Source organism: Lynx canadensis, chromosome F2 (genome assembly GCF_007474595.2).
Source record: "Lynx canadensis isolate LIC74 chromosome F2, mLynCan4.pri.v2, whole genome shotgun sequence".
NCBI lineage: Eukaryota > Metazoa > Chordata > Mammalia > Carnivora > Felidae > Lynx > Lynx canadensis.
This window is the reverse complement of record NC_044320.2, coordinates 66180328-66199407: the sequence shown is the minus strand read 5'-3', so window position 1 is coordinate 66199407 and position 19080 is coordinate 66180328. Positions and strand designations below refer to the sequence as shown.

The following is a 19080-nucleotide window of genomic DNA, read 5'->3' as shown; positions in this document are numbered from 1 at the left end:
GTGTCTACCCCTGAATTCATATGTTGAAATTTTAACCTCCAAAGGTGATGATGGTAGTAGTAGGTGGGGCCTTTAGGAGCCCTCATGAATAGGATTAGTACTCTAGGGGTACCTGGGTGCTTCAGTCGGTTAAGTGCCCAACTCTTGTTTTCAGGCCGAGGTCACGATTTTGTGGTTTGTGAGTTTGAGCCCCAAGTCGAGCTCTGTGCTGACAGTGTGGAGACTGCTTCGGATTTTCTCTCACTCTGTCTCCTCTCTCTCTCTTTCCCCCTCTCAAAAATAAGTAAATAAACTTAAAAAGAAAAAAGGAGTAGTACTCTTACAAAAAGATACCCTCTATCAGATAAGGACACAGAAGGTGCTAGCCATAGACCATGAAGAGGGCCCTTATTCAACCATGCTGGCACCCTGATCTCAGACTTTCAGTCTCCAGAGCCCATGAGAATTAAATTTCAGTCATTTATAAGCTATACAGTCTGTGATGTTTTGTTACAGCAATCCAAATTGACTAAGCCAGTATCCTGGCCGATTTTCTCTCTTCTTGTGCTATTATCATGAAGATTTTTAAAAATCCCCCCCAAAAAGGATATGCCTATTTTTCCTTGAAGTTGTTTCAGTTTTTTTATCATTTATTTTGAAGCTCTGTTATTAGGTGCCTAAAATATTTAGGACTTTTGTGTCCTCAATTGGCCCCTTTATAATTATGAAATGATCTTCTCTTTCCCTGGTAATATTATTTGCTCTGAAATCTATTTTATGTGATATTATTTTAGCTGCTCCAGCTTTCTTTTGACTAGTGTTAGCATGGTGTATCTTTTTCATCCTTTTACTTTTAACTTTGTGTCTTCATATTTTTGAAGTATAGTTTTTTTGTAGGTGAAATATAGTTGGGTCTTATTTTATTCAGCAAGTAAGACAAATTTTAATTGGGTTGTTTTGACTATTGCATTTAATGTTATTATTGATATGAGTTAAGTTTATGTCTGTCTTCTTGTTGTTTGTTTTCTATTTGTCTTATCTGTTCTTTGTGTCCTTTTTCCTATTATTCTACCTTATTTTGGATTGAGCATTATGCTTCCATTTTTTCCTCCTTTGTTGACTTTTTAGTTGTAACTCCTTTTCTCCCTTTGTTTTATGGCTATTTTAGGGTTTAAGTATATATCTTTAATTTATCACAGTCTATCTCCAAATGAATTATGCCATATCACTTATAGGATGCTTACAGTTAATTATAGAATACACTTTTCAATAATATACTTCCATGTCTCTCCTCACAACCGTTATGCTATTGTTGTCATACATTTTACTTACATATAGGCCACAAAACCCACAATAAATGATTACTATTGTTGTTTAAACATTTGTTATCTTTTAAAAAGATTCAAATTATAAAAAAAACCCAACACCTCTATTGTTATTATTTCTAGTGTTCTTCATTCCTAGTGTACATCTATATTTCCAGAAATATGGAGTCATTTTCTGCCTATCATATGGACTTCCTTTAACATTTCTTGTAGTGCAAGTCTTCTGGTTATGGTCTTTTAGCTTCTGTGCATCTGAAAAAAATATATTATCTTGAGTTTTGAAAGATATTATTTGCTGGGTATAGAATTCTAGGTTTTTAGCTTTTTGTTCTGTACTTCAAAGATGTTGGTCCGCTGTCTTTTTCTTGCACGATTTCTGAGAAGAAATTTGTCATCTCTTGTTTCTCCATATATAGCATGTGTTTCCCCCACTGGCTGCTGTTAAGATTTTGCTTATCACTGGTTTTTAGTAATTGTATTATGAAATATCTTGGTGTAGTTTTCTTCATGTTTCTGGTGTTTAGGTTCATTGAGCTTGTCAGATCTGTGGGTTTATAATTTTCATCAAATTTTTAAAATACCATATTTCTTCAACTGTCTTTTCTGATACCCTTCCCCAAACCCTTCTTTCTCCTCTCCAACTACAAGTATATTAGGCTGCTTAAAGGTTTGCCATAGCTTATTGATTCTCTTTTCTTTTTTATTTAAAAACTTTTTTTTATTTTTAGAGAGAAAAACATTTTTTTTATTTTGAGAGAGAGTGTGCATGAGCACGTGCAAGCTGGGGACTGGGGCAAAGGGAAAGGGAGAGAGAATACTAAGCAGGCTCAATGCTCAGCATGGAGCCTGACACAGAGCTCGGTTCCATGACCTTGGGATCATGACCTGAGCCTAAGTCAAGAGTCAGACACTCAACCAATTGAGCCACCTAGGCACCCCCTTTTCTTTTTAAATCCTTTTTCTCTCTATAATTCATCTTGGAAATTTCATATTGTGTGTCTTCAAGTTCACTAATGCTTTCTTCTACAATGTCTATTCTTCTGTTAATCCCATCTAGTGTATTTTTCACCTTAGAGACTGCTTGCTTTTTTTTAATTTTTAATGTTTTATTTTTAAAGGGGAGAGAGACAGGGTGTGAGTGGGAGAGGGGCAGAGAGAGAGAGGAAGACACAGAATCCAAAGCAGACTCCAGGCTCTGAGCTGTCAGCACAGTGCCTGACGCGGGCCTCAAACTCACAAGCTGTGAAATCATGACATGAGCCGAAGTCAGATGCTGAACCGACAGAGCCACCCAGGTGCCCCTAGAGATTGTTATTTTCATCTCTAAAAGTCAGATGTAGAAAATTTTTATAACTTCCTTGTCTCTACTTAATTTTTTCAATATATTACCATAAAATAACTGTTTTAATGTTCTTGTCTGCTAATTCTAACATCTGTGTCAGTGATTGGTTAGTTTTAGTGATGGATTTTTCTCTTAGTTGTGGGTCATATTTTTGTTTCTTGACATGCCTTGTAATATCTGATTTAATGGCAGATGTTGTGAATTTCAATTTATTGGGTGCTGAATATTTTTGTATTTCTATAAACATCTGAATTTTTATTTGAGATGCAGTTAAATTACTTTAAAATAGTTAGATCCTTTGGATATTTTATTTAAAAAAAAAATTTTTTTTTTCAATGTTTATTTATTTTTGGGACAGAGAGAGACAGAGCATGAACGGGGGAGGGGCAGAGAGAGAGGGAGACACAGAATCGGAAACAGGCTCCAGGCTCCGAGCCATCAGCCCGGAGCCTGACGCAGGGCTCGAACTCACGGACCGCGAGATCGTGACCTGGCTGAAGTCGGACGCTTAACCGACTGCGCCACCCAGGCGCCCCTGGATATTTTATTTTTTGGCAGCACCAAAGCAGCATTTAATCTAGGGCTAATTACTCTCCAGTACTAAGGCAATGCTTCCAAGTACTCTACCTCATTGAATTGGGAGGTTTCTAGTTGGCCTGATATGAATAGCCACTATTCCTGGCCCTCTGCGAATGCCCAGTACTTTTCCTTCTAATGCTGAGACGGTTTGTTCTTTTCTTGACCTTGGGTGCAGGTATGCACTGATCAGCACTATTGAATTATCAAGGAAGACCCTCCGCAGATCTCTGGGATTCTCTATGTTGTTATCTTATCTCCCATATCTGAGTTGTGAACTCTAGCTGTCTTGTTTTTCTTGGACTTAGAGCTCCTGCAGTTCCTCTTTTATTGCCATGGCCTGTAAGTCCTCTGAAGATAATAAGCTGGGGCAAATCTTGTTCATTTTCCATCTCTGAGGCATCATTCTCCTTCATTGCCTAATATCCAGTATCTTGAAAACTGTTGTTTTATATATTTTGTCTAGCTCCTTTTTGTTGTTGTTGTTGGTGGTGGTGGTGGTCAGGTGGGAGAGTAAATATGGTCCTTGTTACCATATCTTGGCTGGATTCAGAAGTTCCCCAAGGCTCTAATCTTCATAGTCACTTCACATTTTGAGAAGAGGAAGAGAAACATTCCGAGAGTCTATAACCAGTTGCCTCTGGTACAACCAGTCTGTAAAATGAAGTGTGACTGTTGTTTAATCTGCCTACTTAATACTTATTAAACACCCAAAATATTATAAAGGTTTGTTGTGAATAGTGATTTATAGATTGTTTGGGCCAGACTTCAGAGCTCTGGGGCTTCCTTTAAACATGCCAGTGACATTTTTAAAACACAGGGGCCATTGATAGATTGCAAATCAGTTTTCACTCTTACTGGGTAGTCATTCTGAAAACTTGGTTCTGCTTCTACTTTTGTCATCTGGGTAAGGTTGCAATTAAGGCAAATTTACTCTCTAAAGATATTAGTACTATGTAGGACCCCCTAAAATAGGCAATTTACTGTGATTTCAGGGTTTATTTCTGGGACACTAAATACCTTTCTAGTCCATCTCCAAGCAGTGCAATGTGATTCTTGTTTATCTTATTCTTAAAAATTTATTTGAAATTGAAGGGGAAGCTCCTGCAATCATATTTGCATGGAAAGAAAAGATCAGCATTTTAATTAAAGCAAAGGAAAGAGAGGACTTAAGAAAGCTGAAAATATTCATAGACTAATGAATATATTTTTAAGCACTTACTATGGGTATAGCATTTTTTTCGGCAATGCAGTGACAAAAGAATGTGTTAGCTACTTTTCATCTTTATGTACCTCTGTGAATGTCATAGATTTAGTCTTAAAAACAAGTCTTATTTAATAGTAATTTATCCCCCCACTTTTTAAAAGTAATCTCTATGCCCAAAGTGAGACTTGGAAATCTTGAACTCAAGACCCCAACTAAGATCAAGAGTCACATGCTCTACTGACAGCCAGGCAAGTGCCCCTGTTCCCCCCACCCCCCCTTTTTTTTTAAGTTTATTTATTTATTTTGAGAGAGAGGGAGAGAATCCAACACAGGCTCTTCATTGTCAGAGCAGAGCCTGATGGGGGGCTCAAACTTGCAAACTGTGAGATCAGGAGCTGAGCTGAAGTTGAATGCTTAACCAACTGAGCCACCCGGGTGCCCCTGTTTTCCCCTTTTTAAAATCAGTCACATGTAACTGCCCATCAAAGCTTTGGTTAACATGAAGTAATTGGTGTTATTTCAGTGTCATATAATTTCAGATAAAAACAGAGAATCTTGGGATGCCTGGCTGGCTCAGTCAAGGGAGCATGTGACTCTTGATCTCAGGATTGTGAGTTTGAGCCCCAGATTGGATGTATAGATTACTTAAAACCTTAAAAAAAATTATGTAAAAAACAGAATCTTGCTGGTATAGGTAACTTGAATAGCCTATATAATTTCTTTCAGGTTTTTTGAGATACTGAAAATAGCTTTTTCTTCTTTAATTTACTGGGACCTAGGGTGATCCAGTAAGTAGCTTACAGTTTAGTTTTGGAGATAAATATTATAAATAACAGAAAAAACAAGGTAGGACTGTTAAGTGCCACATTTGAGTGGCATAGATCCTAAGTGTTATAGGATTTTATTGTATAGAAAGGTACCTGAGCTGAGCTATCACAATCTGGACAGGTAGCTAGGACTGAGAAGTATTCTGAGGTGGGAGGCAGTGGATATAAATGTTCAGTGGCCAGAATGTTGGCTGTATGTTGTGGATATTGTACAGTGAGAGACTCTTCTATCAGAGAGTAGTTGGAGATGAGGTAGGAAAAATAGGTGAGGGTCAGATCTAAGATCTTGAGTTCTTTGAATTTGTACTTTATACAGAGATGGCAGTGAAAATGAGAAGGGTCATTGAAGAGACTCTGTAATGGAGAAAGCCAAGGACCTGGTGACCAAATGTGAGGATTGAGAGGGAAAAGTAGAGGTTTTGAGCTAAGAGTTATTATTATTACAAATAGAAAAGTCAGAAGAGAGAGCTTAAATGAAGTGATGCCAAAGATCCCTGGGGCTTTTTCTAAAAATTCCCAATTTCTCTGTGTGGCTCCTGACTGGATAGCACTTTCCCTATGGTCCTTTGCCCTCAATTGTTGAGCCTGGCAGGATGAAATCAAGTTTGGAAGGGCATTTCCAGGTCATGAAGTCACCTGGAGTAATTTTTCATTTTACAGATAAGCAAATCAAAGGCTTCAGATATTGTGACTTCCCTTAAGACCACACAGCTAGGCTGGTTTCTTGCTACTGTTTTCTGAAATTCCTTCAGCAAATACTGTTGGTGAAGTGAGCCTTGTGTTTCCCCACCATAATTCAATTAGTGTTTGACATGATTCGCAAATAGTTTTTCACCTTCAAAAATCAAATATATTAATAGTTAAAGTATCTCCTTCTTAGTGGTCTGATTTTTTCCTTTATCCATACATGTAGTAGCAAACTTCGTAGCAGTATACTATGGGCATTAATGCCAAACTCGTTTTGAGGGTAATGAGTCTGCTCTCATGAAAAGTGCCTGAGCTGTTTGAGAAGGAATGATTAACATTAATTTAAGTCTGGAGCTATTCTTACTGAGAGTCCTTTCTAGAATTTTTTAAATGAACGAGATGTGGACGGAGATCAGTAAAGGATTTGCTTCCTTTCTTTGCTTCTCTAAACGCTATTCCTTATTCATGCATGGAACCCTAAATTCGCGTGTGACTCCTAACCTGCAGGAGAATGAGATTAGCTCATTAGCTAATGGAGCTGAAAAAGTGAACTCTTCTGCTTTAAGATGTCTCACCCAGTACTACACCTCAGCTGGAACCTGGGGAGAGCGCCTTCTCTTTCGCCTCCCAAGCCTCTTTCCTTATCTTAGCCCTTGGCTCTCTCCCTTCCCCCTTCCCTCCGCCTGCATCGCGCACTTCCTTGCTTGGGGTCATGCACCCCAGGCTCCCCCTCCTTTATTTATTTAGGGCCGCGAGGCTGCATCCAGCTTGCAGCTGCGCTGCGGTCCACCGCCTCCTAAAGCCCGGGGCGGAGCTGAGTGAGCATTAGCCCCGCCCTCAGTTGTGGGCGGGGCCGGCGGCCAAGAAGGTTCCGTTTATTTGTGTGGGCGGGGCCTCCTGCGGGGGGCGGAACTAGGAGGTCGGGCCCAGGCGGGGAGGGTGGCTGGCCCAGCTGGGGGCGAGAGGCGCGGCGCCGAGGCTCGTTGATTGTGGCGCAGCTGTGGTGGCGTTTCCCACTCGCTATGCGTCGGGCGAGGATCTCCGAAGGTAAGTATGGGGAAGGGTCTGGGCGTAGCGAGAGCCAGGTGGAGGTACCCCCGCGGGCGCGTTTGAGCCAGGTGTTGTTTGGAACCGCCCCTGTGCTACTTCCGTGCGTAGTAGGAGCGCGTGGTACGAGTGGGCGGCCTCCTGGCGTGAACCCCCAGAGGGAGAGGCGCAGGTCTGTCTCTAGTTTTGCAGCACTTGTTCACGGCATTAGCTCCAGGACAGAAAGCATTTGCGTTGCTCTACACACCTCCTCCCCAAATCTCGAGAGACCTCAGGTACTGAGGTTTTTGTGTTCTTTAAAATGCGTTTCTAGTTCGTGGTTCACGCCTGGAGGAGAAAGTCGATAGTGAACTTGTAGTGTAGCTTTATTTTGACTTCATGTTAGTCAGTTTGCAAGAACTGTAAGAGTGCGACTGGTAATGGGACTGTTATTTAAACAAGAGCTCCAGGGTTTACGTAGGCAGCGTATTGTGGAGATTATTGTGGAGTATTTGAAGCTAGAATGCCTGAGTTTGAATCTACCTGTTAATTGTGAAAAGTTGGGCAGGTTGCCTAATTCCTCTATGACTTTGTTTCTGCATACATAAAATGAGGATAATGATAGTTCCGTCCTTATAGGATTGTTATGAGATTAAATCAGTTAATACTTAGTTCCACCTGGCGCATAGCCCACAATAACGTTGGCAGTTTTCTTTATTATGCATTCAGATGGGCTTTAATCTAACGAAGCCGTCAACACCGGAAAACCTTTCCGCAGAGTTGTTGATAGAAATGCTTGCAGATTCCTTTGGAATTTCAAAGGCTGAATCCCACCATAAGGTCTCATTATTTTTCTCATTTACCAGAGATGTGATCATCCACCTGGTTTCAAATCTAATCCACTCTCAAATGATAAAGAAGCCTTAAGAGTCTTGAAGGCTGTTCTTAAACGGGGATGAGAAAAGGCAGCACTTGCAGAGTGTAGCCTCATTTTAAACACCAAGCTCTGGCAGGTTTGTTTAAAAGAAGGTCGTATCCCTTTTACACAGAACTGACAAGTTGTGTTAACTTGGGACGGGTGCTTATTTGTACTATTATTGGAAAAGGAGGTAAACCAGAGTACCCAAATATATAAATAAACTAAACATCATAGGACCATAACTAGCCACCTAGAATCTCAGATCGAAAGGAATGTGAAAAATCACAACAGCTGCCCTTTACAGATAAAGATGAGGCCCCAGGACCCAGAATCAATAAAAGGCATAGCTTAGACTAGAATTCAGCTCTTCTGAACAATAAATTATAAAATCAAAGAATGATACTACTTCTGGTTTCGATAATTATACTATTTTTATTTTTGACAGTTTTATGGTGCTGTGAATGGTTTTCCTCTCTGTAGCATCCTCCTTGGTAGCTTAATTGCATGATTCATAATCATTCTTTAGCACCTTTGATTTAAATCTCAAGCCTCAAAGTTGCTACATCAATGATTGCTTTGAGAACAAGATGATTGTCTTCCTAAGCTTTGTATAAACATGTTCTAACAGTGCTTTGGTTTTGTTGTTTTAAAATGTAGTCTTTTTCTCCCATGTAGGGAACATAAACAGCCAGTATAAACAAATTGACCTACTAGGCAGTTTGTTATCACTGTGTTACTGGTGAAGTTTTCTTGATTGGGTAGGATAGAGTCAGGAAGTGGAATACTGAAGGCTAGCCCAAGAAAATAGGACTGGGTCACCAAAGAGATATACTGCAATTGGCTGACTTCAAAAGCATCATAGGGTGACTGTTTGAAGATACTGGTGTTTACTTGCTGACTCCTCTCAGGCTTCTTGCGTAGTTCACTCCCTTACCTCTAGGTATTTGTTTAGATGTCACACTCTCAGTAAGACCCTCCTAATTAAAATTCCATACAACCCCGTTCTTCCTGTAATATATATTTATCTCTTTATTTACTTGTTCATTATCTCTTGTCTGCCGTTAGAGGGTAAGTTCCATGAGGGCTGGGGTACTTGCCAGTTGCATTCACTGCTGTGTCTTAGGCCCCTGGAAACAGTGCCTGGCACCAGAAGGTGTTAGAGGTGTGCATCTGATGCAGACATTTTCAGCTAAGGCTAGTAATTACTTAAGCCAATTCACTGTCATTTTGCCCTGCTCTCCCCTCCACCCAATTCTAGATATTTCTAGGAAATAACCTAGGAATAAAACCATGTTACCTAGGAATAAAACCTTGAGGCAGTGTTAATGCCTCCTTCTACCTGGCATTCCACATGCAAATAGCAATTGACTAATTTGTCCTGTCAATTTTTTGCAAACTTGCCATTCTTATTGTTGCCAAACCCCTCTTTCTTCAAGCCCTCCTCTATTTCATTCCATTTTCTACACCCATAGCCTTTCAGGTTCCCTTTTCAAATACCTTTACATCTTCATCTAGAGAATTAAATCCAGAGCGAGAAGCCTGGCATTCAGAGTTCTCTTTGTGATCTCAAATGCACTTTTCTAGCCTCTGTCTCCTATATGTAAGAAAAGTGATTTCTAATTTATGCTTGTAAATATGAAAATAAAATAAGGCTTTAATGATAATGCCCTGTAAAAGCACAAAGTGAATGTTGCTTCTTGACTGTTTCTCTTTCTGTTTTTATGGAGTGAGTCTTTCCCTGCAAGGAGGCAGGAATTCAGACAAATGGGACGAATAGCTATTCCCTATTTGTTCTGAGGACTTTGGCTGCCCTTTCTGCTTTGAGTGCCCAGCCTTCAGGTTCTTCCTTCACCACCACCCCAGAAACCTAGATGAGTTCAGTTGAAAGTGGTTTTATTCTTCCTCTGAATTCTAGAAGCTTTTATACATTTTTTTAAGTTTATTTAATTTTAGAGAGAGTGCACGCGCGCGTGCGCTCAAGTGGGGAGGAGCAGAGAGACAGAGAAAGAGAATCCTAAGCAGGCCCCGTGCCGTGAGCACAGAGCCTGATGCTGGTCTATCTCATGAAGCAGGAGATAATGACCTGAGCTGAAAACAAGAATTGATGCTTAACTGACTGAGCCACCCAAGTGCCCCTAGAATCTTTTCATACTTTGAGAGAATTTATCACAGTCTACTTTGAATTGTAATTCTTTGGGCATTTATCTTTTTTGCTACATACAAGCTCCTGGAGGACAAGAATCATACACACACAAATTCTAGTTCCTTTCTTAAAGAAAAAATAAGACACTCGCTTCTTTGTTTCTTTAAATAAAGATGAACTTAAAGTTCTATTTTATAGGTCTTTAAATCATTAAATATTGAGCTTCAGTCACTTCTACAGTATGAGTAACTAAGAAAGAAGGCAGGGTGAAATTTAGTACTACATAAAAAGATCCAAATGAAGATAATATCTGGATTCATAAGGGAAGAGCTGTAGGGAGAACAGCATATCCAACACCCACATAGCTGGACAGGCAGAAGTTTAAAAAGATACACAAACTCACTCAGGAAACCATTAGGACAAGACACACTTTATGGAGCAACATCAGCTTTGGATTTTTCTTGTGGGGAATTACTTCTAAGCTTTATTTTGTTTTTGCATCTCTGTGCACAAATAATACTGTCTCCCTGCTTTGTTTTCTGTGCTGGATAAGACTGAACATTTGCTCTTCCTCTTTCTGGTCTGAAAGTAGTTACCTTCTTTCCTTTCATTGTTTAAACTAATAAAATGTTCATACTTTTTTCTTATTTTCCTGGTATATGGAGATGACACATGCCAGAAGCTTTTTGTTCTTCAGAGAAAGGTGATAGATATATAACTTGAATTTATCTCCTGTTAGAAGCTTTTGGTTTTATTTGATATCAGCATGTGGTTTAGTGTATTTTGTTTCATTTCATTACAGACATATCCTTGCACATACTCCAGTTGCGTGAATGCTTTTATTTTATTTGTGACTTTTTCTCCTAAATTAAAACTTGTCTCTCTAAAGTCTACAGACATTTCTGAAATTTAATTTTTTCTCTTACTGCCTCTCAAACCTCAACTGGAGTTTACCCATTGTAGGGCATGCATTAGCCTAACTTACTTTTTTTGTTGATTTTGAGTACTTTTAGGTGTCAGCTAAATTTATTTTACCACTCCTAGGATGAAGCTGTGGTTTCTGTTGGTAGGAAAGAGTTGGTAGGGAAAATATATATATGTCACAATTTTTTAAGTGTTAGAACTTTAAGGTAAAATGTTGCTTATATTTTTACTGATAAATAGCTAATATAAGGTCAGGATTTAAAGCTAATGTGCGACAATTTATTGTTTAAGTGGTACTGTGATTTAAATATCTTTTAATTTTGATTCTAAGTTTTGTCCTTTGGGAAATTTCTTATGTGCTAACCAGTAAAGTTTTACTGTCAGAAAAAGAATCTTGAAACCAAATATTTGCTTTGGAGTAAGGTTTCCTTTATCACACTGTATAAGCATCTGTGTTTATCCTGAGTTTTCCTTATTTTTAAAAAGCCTGGTTAAGGGTGCTTATCAGATAGGACCTTTCATACAAATAGTAAAAGTTGTGGCAGAGCCTAATTACATATCTCTAGCACATGGTTAACACTTTGTGTCTGTTAAATAAATAAATCTGTGCTTTTCAGGAGGATTTTGTTAAGATACTGTAGCATATTAGTATATTTAATAATGGAATTGATCTAAGGATGCCTGGGTAGCTCGGTTGGTTAAGCATCCAGTTCTTGATTTCACCTCAGGTCATGATCTCAGTTTGTGGGTTCAGGCCCCACATTGGGCTCAGTGCTGATGGTGTGGAACCTGCTTGGGATTCTCTCTCTCTCTCCCTCTCTGTCTGCTTGCTCTCTCTCAAAATACACCTAAAAATTTTTTTTAAAAAAATGGAATTGATCTAGTAAAGAGGGAGAAATTGATGATTCAGGAGACTGATTTAGGAATGATGATCTGTTGGTTACTTTGAAGATCTCGCACTAACTTTAGCATATTGGAATTTTTACAAACTCCCTCCACCTGTTTGTTGAAAGAATAAATTAAATGTGTATCAATAAGTGTGTAGCAGTACATAAGTCACAATATCTACACTCTGGTCATAGAGATTCTCAATAAATAACATGCAGTCTTAGATGATTATAAATGCTAAAATGGAAAGAACCAGGATGATGACAAGATTGCTTTGGGAAAGGAGCACTGTAGTTAGGGTGGTCTTGAAGGCTTGTTGCAGGAAGTGGCATTGGAACAAAGACCTCATTGGAAAGAGGGAACACAGGTACAAGAGATGAGGTGGGAGAGTGCTCTGTGTGTGAGAACTAGGAAGTGGGCTGTTCCTACGGGAGCCTAGTAAGTGGTGGGTTAGGAGGCGCTGGTGGGATGCCGCTGAAGAGGTAGGAAAAGGTTAGACCATTCAGGTGCTTATAGGCTGATAGCAATAATTCAGAGTTTGGATTCTAAGAGCAGAGGGAAGCAATGGAAAGGGTTTAAGCAATGGGATGAAATTATCAGGTTTATAGGGATTAAGAAAATGACCCTGCCTACTGCAGGAATGAATAATGGATTGCAGGGGGTTAGAGAAGAAGTGGATATGTCAGGTTGGAGGTTCTCTAAAGATACTATGAAATGCGATATTGATTGTTGTCTTTTTGGGGAGAGGGTGGTAGTTGTTTTGTTTTTGGTCCTCCTCAGTTCTCCCAATTTCCCCAGCCAGAACAAGGCTTCCTAGGGCCTGCAGTATTTTACCACTGCTAGTTCTGTATAAAATTCCACGTTTGTTTTCTCGTGCCTCATATAATCATCCATCCACCCATCACTCTGTCAGTGATCACAGTTGTCCAGGAATCATCCTTGGAAGTGTTCTGTATTCCCATCTTCTTGGAAGATACATTGAGAATGTGCCTTCCAATGGAAAAGCTTGGGAATCCAGGAAGAGGGCAGGTGTTCTGGCAATGGGGAGCCCAAGACAGTGACTTGAGGAGCCTGAGAAAGAGCAGAGCATTGCAGTTGCACTTAACATCCCTACCCTGTCAGTTCTGGAACCAGTGGAGGGACATGTTATCAGTTGGAGCAAATTTAGGACCTTCTTCCTTATCCTGGCAGCTTTGAGTCTAGTACTGGAGAACAGGACTGTCAGCTGTAACTTTTACCTCATTCAGTCCTTTTTTAAACTATCTGTATTAAATGAGCTAGTTTCAGAGAACCAACAGACTCCTGTAACCTTTGTCAAGGTTTTTGGATACTCCTGTCAAGGTGTTGGTCACAGATTATTTTTCTGTATTGTGTCCCAACATTGAATACTCTACACATATTTTATTTCTAATTCTTTTATCACTTTTTAAAATCACTTTTATCTATCAAGAAACAATAAATAGAAGGTACCTCAAATAAGAAATGTGATAAACTTTGGAAAAACTAGGACTGCTTTGTGATTATAGAGTGAGGGAAAAATCAAATGGGGGTGGAGTGGGAATTAGAGGAAGGATATATTAGGAAGGAAAACAGGAAAAGTTGTAACTGATTCATCATGTTGATATGTGTAGGGAGAATGTTACTATGCATCTTCCATTGGCACATCCTATTAGATTTTTAATCTGTTCTGCAGTGAATTTAATTTATAGATGTGACAAAGATGTGCTTTGTTTCTTTTGGATGTGTTTGGAGCTAGTATTCTGAGAGGCAGAAATAAACAGATACAGATTATGTACTATTACAGTAGGCTTTCAGTAAAGTAACTAATTAGGAGTAAGAATTTCCTAAGGTCCTTTTAATGTGGTTTAAAATGAAACCCAACTTTCTTGGCCTGTCTTCTCAGGAATAATTCTTGCCCCCACCCCCATGCGATTCCTTTTCATATTCTCTGGGTCAGTCCCCATTTTCCAAACCAACCCCTATGTATATGGATTTTGTTTTGTCTCTTCCTTTGTCAGTTCCCTCCTTTGGAAACCTTGTTTCCAAACACCCACCACCCAGTCCTTGTCCCCCTGCTGGAGGAAATTTGTAGCTCTTCCAGGTCTGATTCCTGCCATTTGAAATGGGATTGTTCTTAATTTCCCTTTATGACTTGGTGTGAATCACTGAACTCCTCTCTACCGTGTTAGTTAAGAGTGGTTACTGATACTTATAAATATATCTATCTCATAACTTGGGTAGGGTCTACTAGTCAGTACCAAACAGTATCCGTGATGTGTGAAAGAAACAGGGTTAAGAACTTTTCTGCTTAGGGGTACCTGGGTAGCTCAGTCAGTTAAGCATCCGACTTTCATGATCTCGTGGTTGGTGAGTTTGAGCCCCACATCTGACTTTCTGCTGTCAGCACAGAGCCTGCTTTGGATCATCTGTCTCTCCCCTGCTTGCACACACGTGCACACTTGTGCACGCACTTGCTCTCAAGAATAAACACTTAAAAAACAGAACTTCTCTGCTTAAATTTAGAGGTAAAAGCAGAAGAATCTTTGGATTTTCTCTAAAACATTTTTTTTGGCTGTCTGAAACAAAGTTGGACAAGATCCAGGACAGTAATTGCATAAAATGGACAAAAAGATGGGCATGATGATGAAGGAAAAAATGCTTTAAAAAAAGCTTAACTAATGTTAACTATACTGGAATTGAAGTAAAAGGCTTATTTTTTTAAAAAAAGCCTGTCTATTTTAAGTAGTATTTGTCAACAAAGTTTTATGATGTTCAATGAATTTGGGCAGTTTTCTATCATGGTGTTTCATCAATATTTCTACTTTTTACAGCCCCCCCCAAAATGAAATCTATTCATGCTTAAAAAAAGAAACAACCTTCCCTTTCTCTTCAAAAAACCATATCTTGTGATAGCATCCTTTCTTGTGTCATCCTTACTTCATAATTTAGCCCACGATTGTCTTTGTGATGGGGCCAGTACTCAGAACCTGCTCCGTACCACCCTGGTAGTTATTGACGTTCTGATGTTTTAAGAAGATGGGCCACTCCTGACACAGTGCTCCACAAACCTGACCCCTCCTGGTGGCAGAATCAGAAAACTGCTTTTCCTATGCCAAGGCTTTCTTTCTGTAACCTGAGAGCTGACGGACACTTGGTATTTTCCTCTCTTCATCCCATATCTCCAAAGGTAATTTAGAAGAAGGGAATGCCTGCAATAGTACTATAAGAAATTGAGAGTGTGTGCACACCAGGCGCTGAGGTCAGAGCTATGTTCACCTTACAGTGCTGCCATCCAGAGTTGTTTGAGGATGTGGACTTCAGAGCCTAGGTTCCTTCATCTGTAAAATGGAGATGAAGATACTTGCCTCATGGGCTTCTTTGAGGAGAACGTGATGGGTTAGATGTGAGCACTTAAAATAGTGCCTGGCATTAGTACTCAGTATATACTAGTGTCTTCACCTCCACATTATTGATATCTTGGGCTAGATAACTTTTGTCCTGTGCATTGTAGGATGTTTAGCATCATCCTTGACGTGTAGCCACTAGCAACCCCCCAAGTTGTGACAACCGAGGATATCCCCAGACATTGCCCGGTCTCCCCCTGAGGAGAACCACTATATAAGTATAATAATTTACTAGCTGTTAGATTACCTTTGCAAAACACTGTCCCTCTTAAAGTCTGGCTGGTCCCCAAAAGTTCTTTTCTCATCTGACCACTTCTTTTTGTCATGTTGGACTTGTCTGAGTTTGTCATGTTGGGCTTGTCATCACTGGATGAAGATTAAGGTTAGTTCTTCCATTCTGGGTTAGTATCTGAATTTAGGCTCATTAGAACCGCATGATCTAGCCTTAGGCCAGCCAGCTGCCCTTGGGAACCAATCTACAAGACTTTATTGTGACTCTGCAGCAGAGTGAAGGCAGATTCTTTTCCTATTCTTCTTTTGAAAAGCTTAACATACATATCTATGAACCTCCCCCCAAATTCCAAGTTTTATTCCCACATGAACAACATAGCTTTTTGTTCTATTCTTTTTAGTTGTGGGGGTTCTTATATCAGTCATCTTCTCATTTTGTTTTATTTGCCTGCCTGGCTATAAGATGATTTTGCAGAATTTTAATTGCTTCAGTTTCACAGAATAGACATAGATTTAATGTAAAGTAATAGCAGGGTTGCTTTTTCATAGTTTCATTCCTGACCTCTTAAGAATAAGTTTATGAGCCTTCTTCATTGATCTCCAGAGGACTCTTTAGAGCATATATGTGTTAGATAGAGGTAGTGTGGTATAATGGGTAAAAGTCCTGAAGTTCAAATCCTGGCTCCACCACCTGGGGCAGGTTACCTCCTCCCTTTATGCTTTGGTTTCTCCTTGATTTTCCTGTCAGTAAAGCTTTTGTGAGCTGACTTGTAATAAGCTTAGCCACTGAATATTAAATATTGTGAGGTTACTAGATTGATTTAGCTTGAAGGGAAGGAACACCTTACTTAAGGTGAGGCAGTGTGGTATAGCAAACAAGTATATACAGGTTTTGGAGGTAGTCAAATTTGGACTTGAATCCTAGCCCATTAACTCGATAGTAGCTTGGGCAAGTGATTTCTTTCTTCTTGTTGTTATTTGCGGAGGGTGGGGCAGGGAAATGATTTAATCTCATTTTTTTCTTCACAGCAGCATTTTCATTTCCCAGTATATGATTTTAGCTCCCTTTTTCCAGAGAAAATTGAGGCAGACAAGGGTGATTTCTTTCAAACTTCTACTCCCATACCTGCCTGGCTTTATTTTTAGTTAGGCTGAGAATATATGGCAGTCTGCATCTGTGTCCCTTGTCTGTGCTTGCATGGTGTACCAGGCATACATGTAACATCACTCTATCACCCTTAACCAACTATTGAAATTTATATTGCTTATCATTCTTTCCCATGAGGTAAGTTCTTTGCAGATAGGATTTTCTCTTTGTCTTTTTATTACTTAATGCATAATGAGTGCTTAATAAGTGTCTGTTGAACAAAGGAATAAAAACTTATTTTAAACAAATTGCTGTGTATTAGATCCAATTTATTGACTACTACACAGAGCTAGGTCTTTTACACTTATCTCGAATTCTTAAAACAACTGTATGAAGTAGCTGTTGCTAGCCTCATTTTCTAGATTGGGAAACTAGGGCTCAGATAATTTAATCTTGTCCAAGGACTTGAGATAGAGAATTACAGCATTTCATCCACATAAGAGTTGTAGTCACAGGAGAGAAGATCATCTCTCAGGAGTTTTTGGCCTTAGAGAGAGGAACACAGTAGCTATCAAACTGCAGTCTGCTCAGGAGGGAGCAAGATGAGCAAATACATGTCATTATCCCCCTTTGCCTACTCCATACGTTGCCAGTGCCTCTCTGGATGAAGTCAACCACCGCTAGAGGTGAAGGGAGCCTGTAAGGTGCAGGCTATAGAGGTCTTTGTCCTGGAGCATGGAGCGCGGTGGAGATGGGTCTGAAAAGACAAATCAAGAATAACCAGCAGAGTCCTCCCTTTCTGTCCCTTAGTAGTCCCTCTTATACTTTGGGCATAAAACTCTTGTTCCTGACTCAGGGGAAACACAAAGTCCTGTCACTCACTGCGTCCAGTTCATTCATACTCCCACCTAAACCACTGCTAGTGTTCATAGAAGGGAGCAGAGAAGAAAACTAAAATAAAACAAAAGTACTGTAGTCTCTGCATCTGTAGCTAGTTTTTTGGCTCAAGTTGGTAGCTAGTATATGTTCCCCTACCCTCTTGCAACATCTTAGCTGGTCATAGTTGTTTACTGGTAGGGCACCCCAAACCTTCATTCCCACAGGATCCAAGTCTGTAGTAGTGTCATTTTTAAAAAAAAATTTTCAAATGTTTGTTCACTTTTGAGAGAGTGATAGAGAGCATGAGTGGGTGAGGGGCAGACAGAGGGAGACACAGAACTTGAAGCAGGCTCCAGGCTCTGAGCTCTCAGCCACAGAGCCCAGTGCGGAGTTTGAACCCACGGACCATGAGATCATAACCTGAGCCGAAGTCGGATGCTCAACTGAGTGAGCCACCCAGGCACCCCTGTAGTAGTGTCATCTTTATTGAGTTGGCAACAGTTTCCCATTGACTAGTACTGTTGGACATGGCCCACTGAATCTTCTCAATTCAGATGTCATTCTCCTCCCCACACTATAGTGGCATCCAAGTTTCTTCCTGGAAATTCAGATCAGTCACTTTACTTGGAGAGTAACCACTTTCTTATTAGGTTGGGTGGCTTAATAAGCCACAAATGGCTAGTGGGTAGGCTTAGCTTTCAATTTAATAGGGCTAGACTATTCCTTGGTGAAAGCATTCTTCCACCAAACCCAAGGTTGCAATGGAAAGCAAAAATTCCTTAGAGATAACACTGAGCGGAGCCATTCTTAGTTCCTGACCCACATATTTTGGCTGTGTGAGAGATAGAACCATATGTTGGCTCTGGGTATGGCACATATACCATATCCAGCCCCAGTGTCACAGGGTATTTGCTCGCAGGTGCTAGAGCTGAGCCTTCTATAGCCGTTCCACTGCTCTTTCAAGCAGCTGCTTCTAAGTGAAGAGATACATGGTAAAAAGAGCACATTCTGTGGCTCTGAGCCTATTGTTATACTTCCTGGCTCTAAATGTGTGCCTTGGTCTGACGTGATGTTGTATTGGATTTTATGACAGTGAATAAGGCCTGCTGTAACCAAGGATGGTGCATCTGGTCAGAAGCATTTCAGGCCAGGAAGGCAACTCTGGCTTCTGTGAGGACAGATGTTGTCCCATGTGGCTGTCTGTTCCCCCTGTGGGATTGTGCCATAGTGGGGATCAGTGTTGGTTTTTGCTGTTGAGGTTGGGCACTCAGCACTGACAGAAGCTAGATCATTATCAGTGCAAGGAAGGCCATATTGTTGAGCCCCTCTATGCCCTTTTATCTGTATGGGGGCAGGAGGTACATGGGAAATGTCTGTAACTTCCCCTCAGTTTTGCTATGAGCCTTAAACTGGTCTGAAAAATAGTGTTAATAAAATATATAATAGAAGAAAATTTAATGTCTTGAGAGGGAATGTGGTAAAGTGTCGTGTTAAATCACAGATTCTGGAGTGAGGCATTACTTCAAATTCTGATTCCACCAACTTCCTGCTTCATGACTTCAAGCAATTACTTAGCCTCATTAAATGTCTGTTCACTTATGAAATGAGAGTGACCAAAGTATCTTCCACAGTTACT

General features: G+C 40.0%; 1 protein-coding gene across 4 annotated transcripts in view; it reads left to right on the top strand.

The window, feature by feature from the left end:
- Positions 1–19080, top strand: part of LOC115506181 (serine/threonine-protein kinase Sgk3) — a 150812-nt gene that overhangs the window by 53435 nt on the left and 78297 nt on the right. Inside the window, exon 1 of one of the 4 annotated variants that reach the window (XM_030304060.2) lies at positions 6847–6990. The exons of the other annotated variants lie outside the window; for them this stretch is intronic. The gene's annotated coding sequence lies outside the window, so the exon portion shown is untranslated. Of the gene's footprint in view, positions 1–6846; positions 6991–19080 lie in introns of those variants that run through there. 4 annotated transcript variants of the gene reach the window in all.